Here is a 15,260-nt window from a genome sequence, read left to right on the forward strand (position 1 = left end):
ATAGGAAGTACAAGAAAACCGACAAAATCCACATGTAGAAAAAACAAAATAATACCACCACCCGCAAGGAAGTTCAAATACTTGAGTACGATAAGTACAACTATTCTAAATAAGCAGTACACCCACTTAATACAGGAAGTACGAGAAAACAAACAAAATCTAAATGTAGATAAAACAAAATAATACCACCACCAACAAGGAAGTTCAAACACTTGTTTACGAGAAGTACAACCATTCGACATAAGAAGTACACCACTTAATATAGGAAGTACAAGAAACCGACAAAATCCTAATGCACAAAAAATAAAAAATAAAAATCCTCATCCGCGGGAAGTACAATCTGTGATTCCAAGAAGTACAAGCGGCGACTGCAGGAAGTATAGGCGGTAACTACGGGAAGTAGAGAGTGTTAAGATAAAATTTATTAGTTTTTCTGAACAGCTTCGTGAAACAGCATCAAGAAGTACAACCGCATTGCCCGAGCAGTACAAGCTCATGTCGGCGGAAGTTCAATGCTCTGTTTTTTGCGAGGCGGAAATCTATTGTGAAAATCTCATTGTTTTGTTTACTAACCAACTCAACCATTGCCACCCAAAGCTTTATATGATAGAGTATGAGTCTAATTTCATTACCTACAACATTTCACAACAAATAAATGGATCTAATCCATCGAATTCGAGTCATTATCTCGCAAAGTATACCGGAAACATGATTTCAAAACTTCTAAAATTACTTTTAAACCGTTTGGATTTGGCAAAAATGGTAGATACGAAAAAGATGTGCCCTTTCAACACCTTTCCAACCGTATATCATTTCCATTGTTTAAATACTCCGAATGGAAATCGCGGGGAAATCATTCGGTGCCCGTCACATAAAACGGGCGGACAGTAATTCGATTTATTCTCTTAAACTGTAAGGAATTAGAGAAAACAATTTGAATAAGAAAGTTGCGCCTAGTCCATAGCTTTCCAACGCCATATTATTTGCATCATTCCGACAAACGGTTTAAAAAATTCATCCAAATTACTGTCCGCTCGTTTTTGAGTACGTCCGAAATTCGGTATTTTCAAAATTGTTCAAAAACTGTGAGGATTTTGAGAAAACATAAAACATGAAAAAGTTGCGCAATTTCATTATCTATCCAACGGTATATCACTTGCATAGTTTTGATAAGCGATTCGAAAATCAACCTAAAAGTTTGTTTTCTGGCCATATAGAAGCGTTTTCGTATTTTTAAAATTAAATTTAAACCGTGCATAATCTGCGAAAGTTGTGAACATGAAAAAGTTGCGGTTTTTCATTATCTATCCAACGGTATATCATTTGCACATTTCGGCCAAGTGGTTGAGAAAATCGTAGTATGATCACTTGCTTTCAAGAAAACGGGAAGTTCAAGTAAGTTTGACGAAAGGTCAACCCTCTTATCCAGGAAGTTCACCCTTGTGTCCAGAGAATATCAAGTCGGTGCTCAGAATATTATTCTGCCACCGGTGGCAGAATAGTGCGGGTGTATATATATATATATATATATATATATATATATATATATATATATATATATATATATATATATATACACACAAATGTTATGCCTATATTATAATCAAAATATCATGGTCAAACTTGCAAACTGCTAACCAACGAAATTTAAGGGCGACTTACATTTTAGGGTGGAGGGACTATCACAATCATCACTCTCCTTACTACTCACTCCGTTCCAACGAGTAAGGCTTTTAAACTTAGTTAACACACTCTAGGTTTGACCAATGTTATAGACAAAAATATGAACATTTAAATCAATATTAGTAGATTCACCATAAAGTATATTATCATATATTTGTTTCACGTTGTAGATGTTCAGATTTTCTTTATTGCATTTGGTAAAATTTTGTAAGCTTCGAATTTTAGTAAACTTACAAGCCTTATTAATCGGAAAGGAGGTAGTAATAAATTCCCCCTAAGCCTTTTGCGTATATAGAATGCATGTCACTACCTTTGTTATTCCCACTGTGGATGGTTAAGAGCATATTAATACAGTTGAGTTGTATCAAGTCCCCTGTTGTACCTAACAAGAAAGCTTGAGAGACGATCAAGAAGAGTGGAGCGCTGGAGAACTAAGCTAGGGAAAAGAAGCATTGCCGATAAGGCCCAGGATCCCCCGCCAAGCCCAATCCGCGATACATTGGACAAGAATAGGGAAATTGATCTACTTAGGAAAACACCACCGAGAGAGAGAGAGAGAGAGAGATGACATCAAGGTTGATCATGACCAAGGATTTGTTTTCCTACCCCCCCCCCCCCCCCCGTCGTCTATCTCCTAGTCCCCTTCTTTGTAATTTGAATCCTAAGATATTGTATCCTGAATCCATGCTATCAAAATAGTAAACCCTAACGATCCCTTACAACTTGTTTGGCTGCCTTACGTCCACCTCATTTGGCACGCACAATGTGAAAAAATCATTTTCTAAATGCCTGCACCAGAGGTTGGGTCTGGTTGGGACGAACTGAAAGCACATCTCAGCTAGGTTCCGTGGGAACCCTCATAAGTCAGGCCCCTATATGCCCAAGAGAGAAAATGACGTGTGTGATGCAACCAACTGGAGATGGCGGGAGACGAAAGATTCTCGACATGAAATGTAATCTCGTCTCCTTGTAAAGTCAATAGCCATCTCTGACTCCTTTTCGAACCGACGGCGCAGTTATAATACATTTTTACATTAGCGCCGCAATAGTGAAAATAAGATTGCATCACAGCGGAAGTAACAAAAATGATTATATACCAGATAATAGTTAACCACTAATACTGGCATAAAAAATAATATCATGGTGGTAGTTGTTAGAATAAATGCGTTCGGGCAATGTGCATTTTCTAAAATTCCGAAATACTCCGGTCTCTGATGAGAATCTCCTCTAATGGGAGAGAACATGCATTGCGTGCAAATTTTCTACATAATCATTAACATCATCACATTCAATGCAAAACATCCATCCCATAATATAAGATGTTATTACAATCAATATACTCACATTAAGGATATTATAACTTAGTGTTCTTCCTTGTAATAACATCTTAAAGATGCAATTTGGTGCCCATGGAATGTGCACACCCCCACCCCCACCAACCATTGATTCAAGCCGTATAACTCCATTTTATATTGTATTCCTAGTACAAAACATATTTTATTGTATGAAACTAATTTCAGATTTTTTGTTTGACCTTTTTTAGACAGCTTTTTTGGGTTGACATTGACCCATGGAGTTCACTTTCACCGAAAACCACTTCTCCAAATTGTAAATCCTTATACTTGCATTTTGATCTACTCTAATAATGACATGTTCAGATTTTTGTAGAATAATTTTTTTAAATTATGTGTGCATGTGTCATTTTATGGAGAGAGCACACACACCATAGTGGGTACCAGATAGTGTTTGTAACATCTTGTATTACGAACAGAGTAGTAGTGAATATTTAAATAATTTATTTATAAATCGCTAATCTGATTAGCGATTTGCTTTTACTGTCAAGTTCATACCGACGAGGAATTCAAAACTAGATCATGTGTTCCAATGTTTCAAAAAATGTGTTTGTCGCACCATTTGTCGTTTCTATGTACCATGGTTGTCAAATTAAGAAAATACGGTTACCAAGATAATATTACAAGTTGTTAGATATTTTTAGACATGTTTTTGGAATCTGCAATGTTATGCAGAGCTAGTTAGTGAGTATTTCAACTGGTTTAAGTTACTAAGAGATGATATCATTCCACTTAAAAGAGTATCTCCAGACTTGCATTAATTTAGAATGACGTACAATAACATGGCAACTGAAAGAACGGTTGTCATGATAATATTGCTTAGTCTCCAGATATTTTTATACATGCTTATGACATTGCAATGTTACATAGAAGTAGAGAGTGAGTATTTTCTATTGTTTCCAATAACTAACTAAGAGGTGATACCATTTCACTAAAATTAGTCATGCAGCCTTGCATTGATCACTGACATGTCAACTAAGTTTTTACAACTAGGTTGTTTCGTATTGTGTAACTGGCAAATACTAACAAAAAAAAGTTGGCAAAACATGTCAACATAAGGTACAGTTTTGAAGATCTCTTCCGGATTACACCAACGGTGAAAACGTAAGTCAACCAGATTAGCCATTCAAAAGATAAAAGTATTTGAATTTAAAACTTGTTGATGCCATGACACATGTTATAGCATAAATGCATGGTAGATTACATGTGGCGATAGCGATATACTAGTGTATTCTAGGAGTTAATGATAAAGATTTCATGCCCTTGCATATATTGCGTGTCATAATATATCTTAATTATTGCATACTATAATAATGATGAAGATTTTCTTTACATCTCAATCTTTTGTTTTAATGTTGTAGTTGGTAGTAGAAGGGCATGTATGATAGTAGAGAAGGCATGCCTTCTCTTACCCCTCCACATCAGTTAGAGAAGGCATTAGATATAAGTTATACAACGCATTATCTCTTACGACCATCTCTGGCAATTAATATTAATAATTAAATTTTGGTAGGAAATCTGTAGCTAAGGGAAGACATATGTGATACAATGGAGAAAATAGCATTCCTTATTTCGTAAGAGATGATCCCTTAGCTAAGGGAAAACAACCTTCTCTCTCTTCATTCTCTCTCTCCAACTAAGCAAAAATCTAACGTGACATCTCTAAAGGAAGGCTGGCATCACCGCTAATTTAATATATGTGGTATGTTACCATGTGATATGCATGACATTAATTCTTCGTAAGACCCGTGGCAAGCATTCGGCTAGAATAATAATGATAAAGATTTCATGCCATTGCATATATTGCGTGTCATAATATGTCTTAATTATTGCATACTATAATAATGATGAAGATTTTCTTTATATCTCAATCTTTTGTTTTAATGTTGTAGTTGGTACTAGAACACACTATATAAATAGGATATCGGGCAATAAATCGATCAAATATTTCATCATTAATTATACAATTAATATTGCACAATAAAAATTATATGCTCTTTTAAATCTTTATCAAGGAGCCTATAAAATGGGAGTTTGTTCCCTTATTCACACAATACAACGTTGATGTTTCTTAGCCACCCGCGAAAACACAACCAAAAAACCAAGAAAAAAGGGTCGTTGCATACTGGTGCAACATTCTGCAATGGACGCACGGGCTGCAAGTGTTTGTCTGGTCTTGGTTCTTGTGTTACTAGGAAATATAACATCCGCAGGTATGTTTACTCAAGTAGATTATTTATGTCATTGCAAAAAACTAGATTATTTACGGTCAAGAAATGAAGTGCTCAGAAATGGCCGTTCTTCTTTTTTTTTAGAGAAGCGCTTGTGTCCTTAATATTCATAAAAAAAATTGGCCGATTTTTTTTATCTAAAATACATCAAATGAAGTACCTAGCTCCTTTAGGTCTGTACTCACATCTGATGCATGGAAAACTCTTACATTTGAAGCTAACCCAAACTTAATTACGCGAATATATGCATAAATTAATTTATATATTTCTAGGTAATTCATACCTAATTATGTCATCCGACACTCAGATTTCCGCATCATATCCAAACAGGCCAAAAGATGCTAGTTTGCATACATAGAAATCTAGTCCTATTCACTTCGTTTATTTGACATATGTTTTTCATGTGCACATAATTAACCTAACAACAATTCTATACGCTATTGTGTGTCACAGAGCGAGAGTGCATCCTACATGCACTTGGGCAGAAAGTTTGCCTCAACTCGCCGTGCAAGATTACATGCAACTCTGTGGCAAAAGAGCGGGGTGGCTATCTGAAAGACTCCTGGTGTGATGAACAAACTTGTAATTGCGCTGTTTGCTTCACTAATTGAAATGGATGTTTCGTTTGTGCTCCAGGACAGCATTCTGCCATTTAGAGAGGAATAAATGATGTTTTGTTTGCATCCTTCTCTTCTGCCGTCCTATTGTGGTTGTTTCTTTACTTTTCATACATGTTTCTCCCAGAATATTGTGTAGCTTAGAACTAATTTTATATGAATTTAGAAAGAAAGCTTCTTAAAATTCATACTTGAAAAACATAAGATACTCATAGCTAGTAAGTGATCTAAATCCTCCATGCTCACAAGTAAGAATCATGGATCTAAATTCTAAAAAAGAGGCACATATGCTCAAATGAATTCAATGAGCATAAAGATGGCAAGAGTTAGTTCTCGACGTGACACCACTACGGTATTTGGACATATGATGAGGAACACAAGACCTAACCATTGGCGTAGCTAACAACATAAATATGTGGGTTCATACTGCCTAGATACCATTTATAAAGCGAAATGGGTTTATAGGAAAGTTATATAGGGTGAATTGACCATAACTTATACACAGATACGTCACTGGACCCAACCATGCCACAATTATTCTTTTGTTGATCCGCTGAAAGACTCGAATTTTACCCATGTACGTGTGGCATTGAAGTAACACTTTAGCCATAAGGCCATACTTGTGTAAGATTATGTGCGCTAATGAATGTAAGTAATATGTGATGTCGGTATAATTTATGCTTCGCGACACTGAACGATGAGATCAATGTGAGATGCATATATAGTGGATGTTCTAGATACCTAATATGAGTCCCCACAACTATTCGTCTTGAGCTGATGCGGGCCACATATGTCTGCCCCGAGGATCGCGTCATAGGTGTTCGTCACCAACGAAGTAGGAGTCGCCATATCGGAGGCAAAATGGGTGATAACAATGATGCTTAGGCTGGTTCCAATGCATCACCCCACTATAACCTCACCACGTCAGCTTTTATCTCACTCTCACCCCACTCTCATCCCACGGTGCCAGTGCACGGGCTATAGTGCCAGCTCTCACTTCTCTCTCCTCCCTACCGCCTCCCTAACGCCCCCACTAGCACCGCTATCGCCTCCCTCTCGCCCCGCTCTCGCCTCCAACGCGGGCTATAGGCGGGCGGTACCGCGCCCTAACGCCGGGCGGTACCGCGCCCTAACGCCTTGCTGCGGGCGGTACCGCCCGCATTGCCGCCCGCGTTGGCACCAGCCTAAGGGCAACTTGGACTATTGTTCTCTCCTCTACCTGGTATGTGTTTGATTTAGTAGCTAGATTTGCTGGGTGTGTCCATGGCAGACAGTCATCTCCACGATGGTTGGTGTCCTTTTCTAGTTAGCCGGACAATTGTCTTCTTTTCAATTACAGTAATAAAAAAACAAGCATTTGTCCAAGTTTGAAAAAATTAACAGATTCTCTGTCAGCCCAAGATTTGGTGGATTCCCTTTAGTTTTGGTTCAGAGCTATAGTTCCAATCCGGATGGTTCATCAATTGGTCTCCCTTAGAGCATCTCCACTCGTCTCCCCGACGATGCCCCCGAACGACGTTTTTTCCATCCGGACGGCGAAATTCGGCCCAGTCGCGCCCCCGGTTCCTCGATTTCGTCCGGATTTGGGTCTAAATTCATCCGGCGATCCCACGCCATCCCCGGCCCCCCGAGGAGCGCTCGGGGAGTCCGGAACGAAAACGCGGGAAACGCCGAGGAAACTTCCCGCGCGTCTGGTGGCCCCAACTTGTCGGTGAGGGACACCGATCGTCGTCCTCATCGCATCGTCTTCCGCGCAATGTAAATGAAGGAGATATACCCAAGAGACAATAATAAAAGTGGTTATTATATATCTTTATGTTTATGATAAATGTTTATATATCATGCTATAATTGTATTAACCGAAACATTAGTACATGTGTGATATGTAGACAACAAAGAGTCCCTAGTATGCCTCTTAACTAGCTTGTTGATTAATGGATGATTAGTTTCATAATCATGAACATTGGATGTTATTAATAACAAGGTTATATCATTATATGAATGATGTAATGGACACACCCAATTAAGCATAGCATAAGATCACGTCATTGAGTTATTTGCTATAAGCTTTCGATACATAGTTACCTAGTCCTTATGACCATGAGATCATGTAAATCACTTATACCGGAAAGGTACTTTGATTACACCAAACGCCACTGCGTAAATGGGTGGTTATAAAGGTGGGATTAAGTATCCGGAAAGTATGAGTTGAGGCATATGGATCAACAGTGGGATTTGTCCATCCCGATGACGGATAGATATACTCTGGGCCCTCTCGGTGGAATGTCGTCTAATGTCTTGCAAGCATATGAATAAGTTCATAAGAGACCACATACCACGGTACAAGTAAAGAGTACTTGTCAGGAGACGAGGTTGAACAAGGTATAGAGTGATACCGATGATCAAATCTCGGACAAGTAAAATATCGCGTGACAAAGGGAATTGGTATCGTATGTGAATGGTTCATTCGATCACTAAAGTCATCATTGAATATGTGGGAGCCATTATGGATCTCCAGATCCCGCTATTGGTTATTGGTCGGAGTGAGTACTCAACCATGTCCGCATAGTTCACGAACCGTAGGGTGACACACTTAAAGTTGGATGTTGAAATGGTAGAACTTGAATATGGAATGGAGTTCGAATATTTGTTCGGAGTCCCGGATGAGATCTCGGACATCAGGAGGAGTTCCGGAATGGTCCGGAGAATAAGATTCATATATAGGATGTCATTTTATGTGAATTAAAATGATGCGGAAGGTTCTATGGAAGGTTCTAGAAGGTTCTAGAAAAGTCCGGAAGAAACCACCAAGGAAGGTGGAGTCCCGGTGGGACTCCACCTCCATGGCCGGCCAACCCTAGTGGGGGAGGAGTCCCAAGTGGACTCCCCCTTAGGGGGCCGGCCACCCCCCCATATGGAAGGGGGGAATCCCACCCCAAGTGGGATTCCCACCCTAGGTAGGTTTCCTTTTCATATGGAAGGTTTTGGTTTTGGGTCTTATTCGAAGACTTGGAGACCAACACTTGGGGTTCCACCTATATAATGAGGGGCCAAGGGAGGGGGCCGGCCACCCCAAAAGACCACAAGCTGGCCGCCCCATTGAAGTGGCCGGCCACCCCCTCCCAAACCCTAGCCGCCCCCTCTCCTCCATATCTCCCGCGTAGCTTTAGCGAAGCTCCGCCGGAGTTTTCCACCGCCACCGACACCACACCGTCGTGCTGTCGGATTCAAGAGGAGCTACTACTTCCACTGCCCGCTGGAACGGGAGGTGGACGTCGTCTTCATCAACAACCGAACGTGTGACCGAGTACGGAGGTGCTGCCCGTTCGTGGCGCCGGAAGCGATCGTGATCAAGATCTTCTACGCGCTTTTGCAAGCGGCAAGTGAACGTCTACCGCAGCAACAAGAGCCTCATCTTGTAGGCTTTGGAATCTCTTCAAGGGTGAGACTCGATACCCCCTCGTTGCTCCCATCTTCTAGATTGCATCTTGGCTTGGATTGCGTTCTCGCGGTAGGAAATTTTTTGTTTTCTATGCAACGTTCTCCTATAGTGGTATCAGAGCCGTGTCTATGCATAGATGGTTGCACAAGTAGAACACAATGGTTTTGTGGGCGTTGATGCTCTTGTTGTTTTTAGTTTGAGTACTTTGCTTCTTTGTGGCATAGTGGGATGAAGCGGCCCGGACTAACTTTACATGACCGCGTTCATGAGACTTGTTCCTCGTTCGACATGCAACTTGTATTGCATAAGAGGCTTTGCGGGTGTCTGTCTCTCCTACTATAGTGAAGATTCAATTTACTCTTCTATTGACAACATTAGTATCACCGTTGTGGTTCATGTTCGTAGGTAGATTAGATCTCTCTCGAAAACCCTAAACCACGTAAAATATGCAAACCAAATTAGAGACGTCTAACTTGTTTTTGCAGGGTTTGGTGATGTGATATGGCCATAATGTGATGATGAATATGTATGAGATGATCATTATTGTATTGTGGCAACCGGCAGGAGCCTTATGGTTGTCTTTATATTTCATGTTGAGAGGTATTTCAAAGTAGTTGTAATAGTTGCTACATGAGGTGAACAACCATGAAGACGGCGCCATGGACCTTGACGCTACGCCGACGATGATGGAGATCATGCCTGAAGATGATGGAGATCATGTCCGTGCTTTGGAGATGAAGATCAAAAGCGCAAAGACAAAAGGGCCATATCATATCACATATGAACTGCATGTGATGTTAATCCTTTTATGCATCTTATTTTGCTTAGATCGCGACGGTAGCATTATAAGATGATCCCTCACTAAAATCTCAAGATAATAAAGTGTTCATCCTTAGTAGCACCGTTACCAAGACTTGTCGGTTCGAAGCATCTCGTGATGATAGGGTGTGATAGAATCAACAAGTACATACAACGGGTGCAAGACAGTTTAGCACATGCGGATACTAAGGTGGCTTTGACGAGCCTAGCATGTACAGACATGGTCTCGGAACACGTGATACCGAAAGGTAGAGCATGAATCATATGGTTGATATGATGAACACTTTGAGTGTTCGCCATTGAAATCACACCTTGTCTCGTGATGATCGGACTTAGGTGCGGTGGATTTGGTTCGTGTGATCACTAAGACAATGGCGAGGGATATTGTTTTGAGTGGGAGTTCACCTAGTTTTTTTTTAATTATGTTGAATTAAAATTTGAACTCAATTTATCATAAACATAGTCTGAGTAGTATTTTGAATTAATTTTGTAGTACTGGCATCCGTTTACTACTATGCGCTAGTCTTGTAATTGAGATAGAAATACTGTTAAAATCTGACAAGATACTTTACGGACTGGTACCGTATTGTTAAAGAATCAAAATATAATTAAGTCCTATTGCAAACTTTTAGCAAACCTCACATTGTTGATTCAAAGAACTATGGTTTCAATTAGTACCTAAAGTTATCTTGTCTCCATGAAACTTGAAGTTCAAATCTATTTGAAAAAGTAAGGAGCTGAAAATTTAGTTTTCAGAAATAATCAAGGTATGAGATATATGTGATATCTAAGACCTTATTGCAAGATGATAGAATATAATTTGGTGAGACTACATAAACTCATAAGTTTTATGGGAATGTATGAAGGTTGAAGATGCCAGGTGTCACAATCCTCCAACTATTGGGGCACTAACGATATTCGCATATCCATGAAGTGATTGTCCTTAGTATGCACCATTGCTATGACTCGTAGTTTCGAAACATCACGTGATGATCGGGTGTCATAGATTCTACGTGTGCATACAACGGGTGCAAGCCAGATTTGCACATACGAATACTAAGGTTAAACTTTATGAGCCTAGCATGTACATACATGGTCTCATAAAGTCGTCATGAATTGATGGATAAAATTATGAGTGAAATTGTTCATCATATTAAAATATTACTAATAGTGAAATCCGGAACACTTGTCATATGATGATCAACTTCAAAAAATAAGAACCTCAAGATTATTGGTATTTGACCAATAAATCTAGAAGTTATTGATGTTGAAGTGTTTTTCTGAATAATGAGGAAAGCTAAAAGAGAAACTACAAAAGATATTTTGGCAGAAAGAAATAAAAGACTAGAAAGTCTAGCTCAAGTGTATATAAATGATATACATGTTATGGTTGTATTCTTAGTTAGGTCACACAATGAAATTCTTGGGTATTAGTACTATATTGGTTGGTATGAAGTGTCATACAAAACAACGCAATACAAGAATACAATGGCCTAAGTGACTGACAAGGAATATGATAGGAATGCACGTCTGGAACAAAATAAAGTGTTATTATGTTCGTCGTTGGCATTCTATCTAGCCCTTAGAATTTATAATAAAGAACTTAATAATTGTTATTTTGCTCTGGTCAAAATGAAAACAATGAGTTGTTCAAATTATGACTACTCCATGTACGATGGATAAGTTATTATAAATCTTAATGGTGAAACACACATACATAACACTGACGCTAAAATGCCATAAGGCAAATGATTTGAATTCCACTTATTTGTGGAGCCGCCATTTAGGTCATGTTAGAAAGGAACGCATGAAGGAACTCCATGTAAATGGATTTTTGGAGTCATTTGATTTTTAAATCATTTGGCGCTTGCAAATCTTTTCTAAAGAGAATGATTAAAATACCGTTCATAGGCCAAGAGTTGAACGGGCAACAAACTTAGTTGAAAAATACATAATGATGTATATGGTTCACTGAGCATAGTTGTGTGCGGGAGATTCTTCTACTTCATGAAAACTTTCAACAATGAATTGAGTATATATATGTGGATATATTCGATAAGGAAGAAGTTTGAAACATTTGAATGGGTTCAAATAAATTTCAGCATGAAGTGGAAATCATCGTAATAGAAAAGTCAAATATCTATGATTGGATCATGGTGGAAATATTTGAATTACGAGTTTTAGCGAACATCTAAGAGAGTCATGAAATTGTTCTACAACTCACATTTCTTGGAGTATCATAATGATGATATAGTATCCGAGAGATGTATCCAAACCTTGTTGGATCAATGATGAGATAAAATATTGATGCCATTATATTTTGTGGATTATGCTTTAGAGACTATCGCTTTTACACTGAATAGAGCATCATCATGATCCGTTGAAATGACACCATACGAGTTATGGTATGGGTATAAACCCTAATAGTCTTTTCTTTAAATTTTGGTCTAAGAGTTTACAACCAAAATCGGATGAATGTCTTTGTTGGTTATCCCAGAGATTTAATTGGGAATTCTTCCCACGAGACAAAGACAAAAGTGTTTGTCAATGTTTCTTATTTCCGAGAAATTGTTTCTAGTGAAGTATTTGAGTGGGAGGACAATATAATTTGATAAGGTTTATGAACCTGAGCATAATAATCAGAGTAGCGCAGCATCGGAATTGGTTTCGGAAGCGGCCATAACAATCATGGCTCCCATGACTACAAAGTGTTTTAGCCATGGAGATCAAAGTACATATTGAATCTTGTAGGTATGGTTTACTTTGTGATCAAATAAATGATTTGTGAACAAAGTATTGATTTTGAACAATGATAAACCAACTACAAACAAAGAAATTATGATGGGCCCTGACTCCTTTAAAATGGCTATACGCCATGAAATCCAAGATAGATGAATACTTTTTGAAAGTAAATAGATCTATAAAATTGATGGACTTGGATGAAATATCCTTGAAGAAGCTTGACTTGTCGAAAAGTTGTTTACGACAAAGTTCAAAGAGTTGACTACGGCAAGATTAGATTTTCCGTAGCAATGCTTAAAGTCTATATGGATTATTCTAGTAATCACTACATATTTCCTTTATGAGATATGTTAGTAGGATGGCAAAATACATTACTTATCAGAAGTGTGTATTAAAGGTGTATACAAGATACAACCAAGAGTTTTGCTGGTCCGTGGAATACTAGATAGGTATACGAACTTCAAATTGGATGAAGTAAGTATCACGGAGTTGGAATCTTCACCAGATGAAATAGTCAAAGAGTTTTTGATTTCATCAGAGACGATGAAGAGGCTTGCATTTGCAAGAAATTAAGTGGGAGCGCTAAGACATATTTATAATACTTTATGTAGATGACATATAGTTGGTTATAAATGATGTAATTATATACTTGATTAAAAAGGTTTCATTGAGAAATTAACTTCAATGAAAAAATATGGACTGAAACAAATCTAGTGTCAAGATCTATGAAGATAGATTGAAATACAAAATAAGTTTAAGTCAAAGTACATAGAATGGATATTGAAATAGTTCAATATAGAAGAAAATGTTCTTGTCATGTGAAGTTTTAACAAGACTTGAGTGTATCTGATACTCAATGAGTAAAAACACATGAGTGATTATAGATCACAAATAATATGTACACAATCAGATGTCATGTGCTTTTAAAAAATGTTATGAGCATGTACCAGAATGATTCATGTGATGATCATTGAAAAACAGTAAGAATATTGTTGAGTACTTAAGAAGAATCAAGGATATATATATATATAGTTTTGTATGAAGAAATGACAAACAAATCGATGTAAGGTGTTGCATCGATATTTGTTTTGTCACATATAAAAATGAATTTCAAATCTCAATTAGGCTAAGTGTTGTTTAAAAGGTAGCACAATAAAATAGAAGTTGTCTATGCTAGATTTAGAAGAGTTCTAAAGATTGTGACGGATTCTACAAAAGAAGGCAGAGGATGTCATTGTTTTGACAATGACAAAGGATGTTAAAATCAAGAGGTTCTTTGAGAACTTGGTGTAGTTCCGACAGAGTCAGAACTTTGAAGCTATATTGTGTGTGACAATATTAGTGACATATTTCAGACCACGGAATTAAGGTTCCACCAGAAGACCAAACATATTTAATGCCGACTCATTTGGAAATGAGTGATGCGTTGAGACACAAATGAATTACAAAATACATACGGTTTTGAGCATGTCAAATCCGTTGACTAAAACCTCTCCCGTGAGCAAAACATGATAAAGCACCGGAAGGCCAAGGTGTTATATCTTTACAAATGTAAACTAGATTATTGACTCTAGTGCAAGTGGGAGACTGAAGGAGATATGCCCAAGAGGCAATAATAAAAGTGGTTATTATATATCTTTATGTTTATGATAAATGTTTATATATCATGCTATAATTGTATTAACCGAAACATTAGTACATGTGTGATATGTAGACAACAAAGAGTCCCTAGTATGCCTCTTAACTAGCTTGTTGATTAATGGATGATTAGTTTCATAATCATGAACATTGGATGTTATTAATAACAAGGTTATATCATTATATGAATGATGTAATGGACACACCCAATTAAGCATAGCATAAGATCACGTCATTGAGTTATTTGCTATAAGCTTTCGATACATAGTTACCTAGTCCTTATGACCATGAGATCATGTAAATCACTTATACCGGAAAGGTACTTTGATTACACCAAACGCCACTGCGTAAATGAGTGGTTATAAAGGTGGGATTAAGTATCCGGAAAGTATGAGTTGAGGCATATGGATCAACAGTGGGATTTGTCCATCCCGATGACGGATAGATATACTCTGGGCCCTCTCGGTGGAATGCCGTCTAATGTCTTGCAAGCATATGAATAAGTTCATAAGAGACCACATACCATGGTACGAGTAAAGAGTATTTGTCAGGAGACGAGGTTGAACAAGGTATAGAGTGATACCGATGATCAAATCTCGGACAAGTAAAATATCGCGTGACAAAGGGAATTGGTATCGTATGTGAATGGTTCATTCGATCACTGAAGTCATCGTTGAATATGTGGGAGCCATTATGGATCTCCAGATCCCGCTATTGGTTATTGGTCGGAGTGAGT

Source organism: Lolium perenne, chromosome 2 (assembly GCF_019359855.2).
Source record: "Lolium perenne isolate Kyuss_39 chromosome 2, Kyuss_2.0, whole genome shotgun sequence".
Classification (NCBI taxonomy): Eukaryota; Viridiplantae; Streptophyta; class Magnoliopsida; order Poales; family Poaceae; genus Lolium; species Lolium perenne.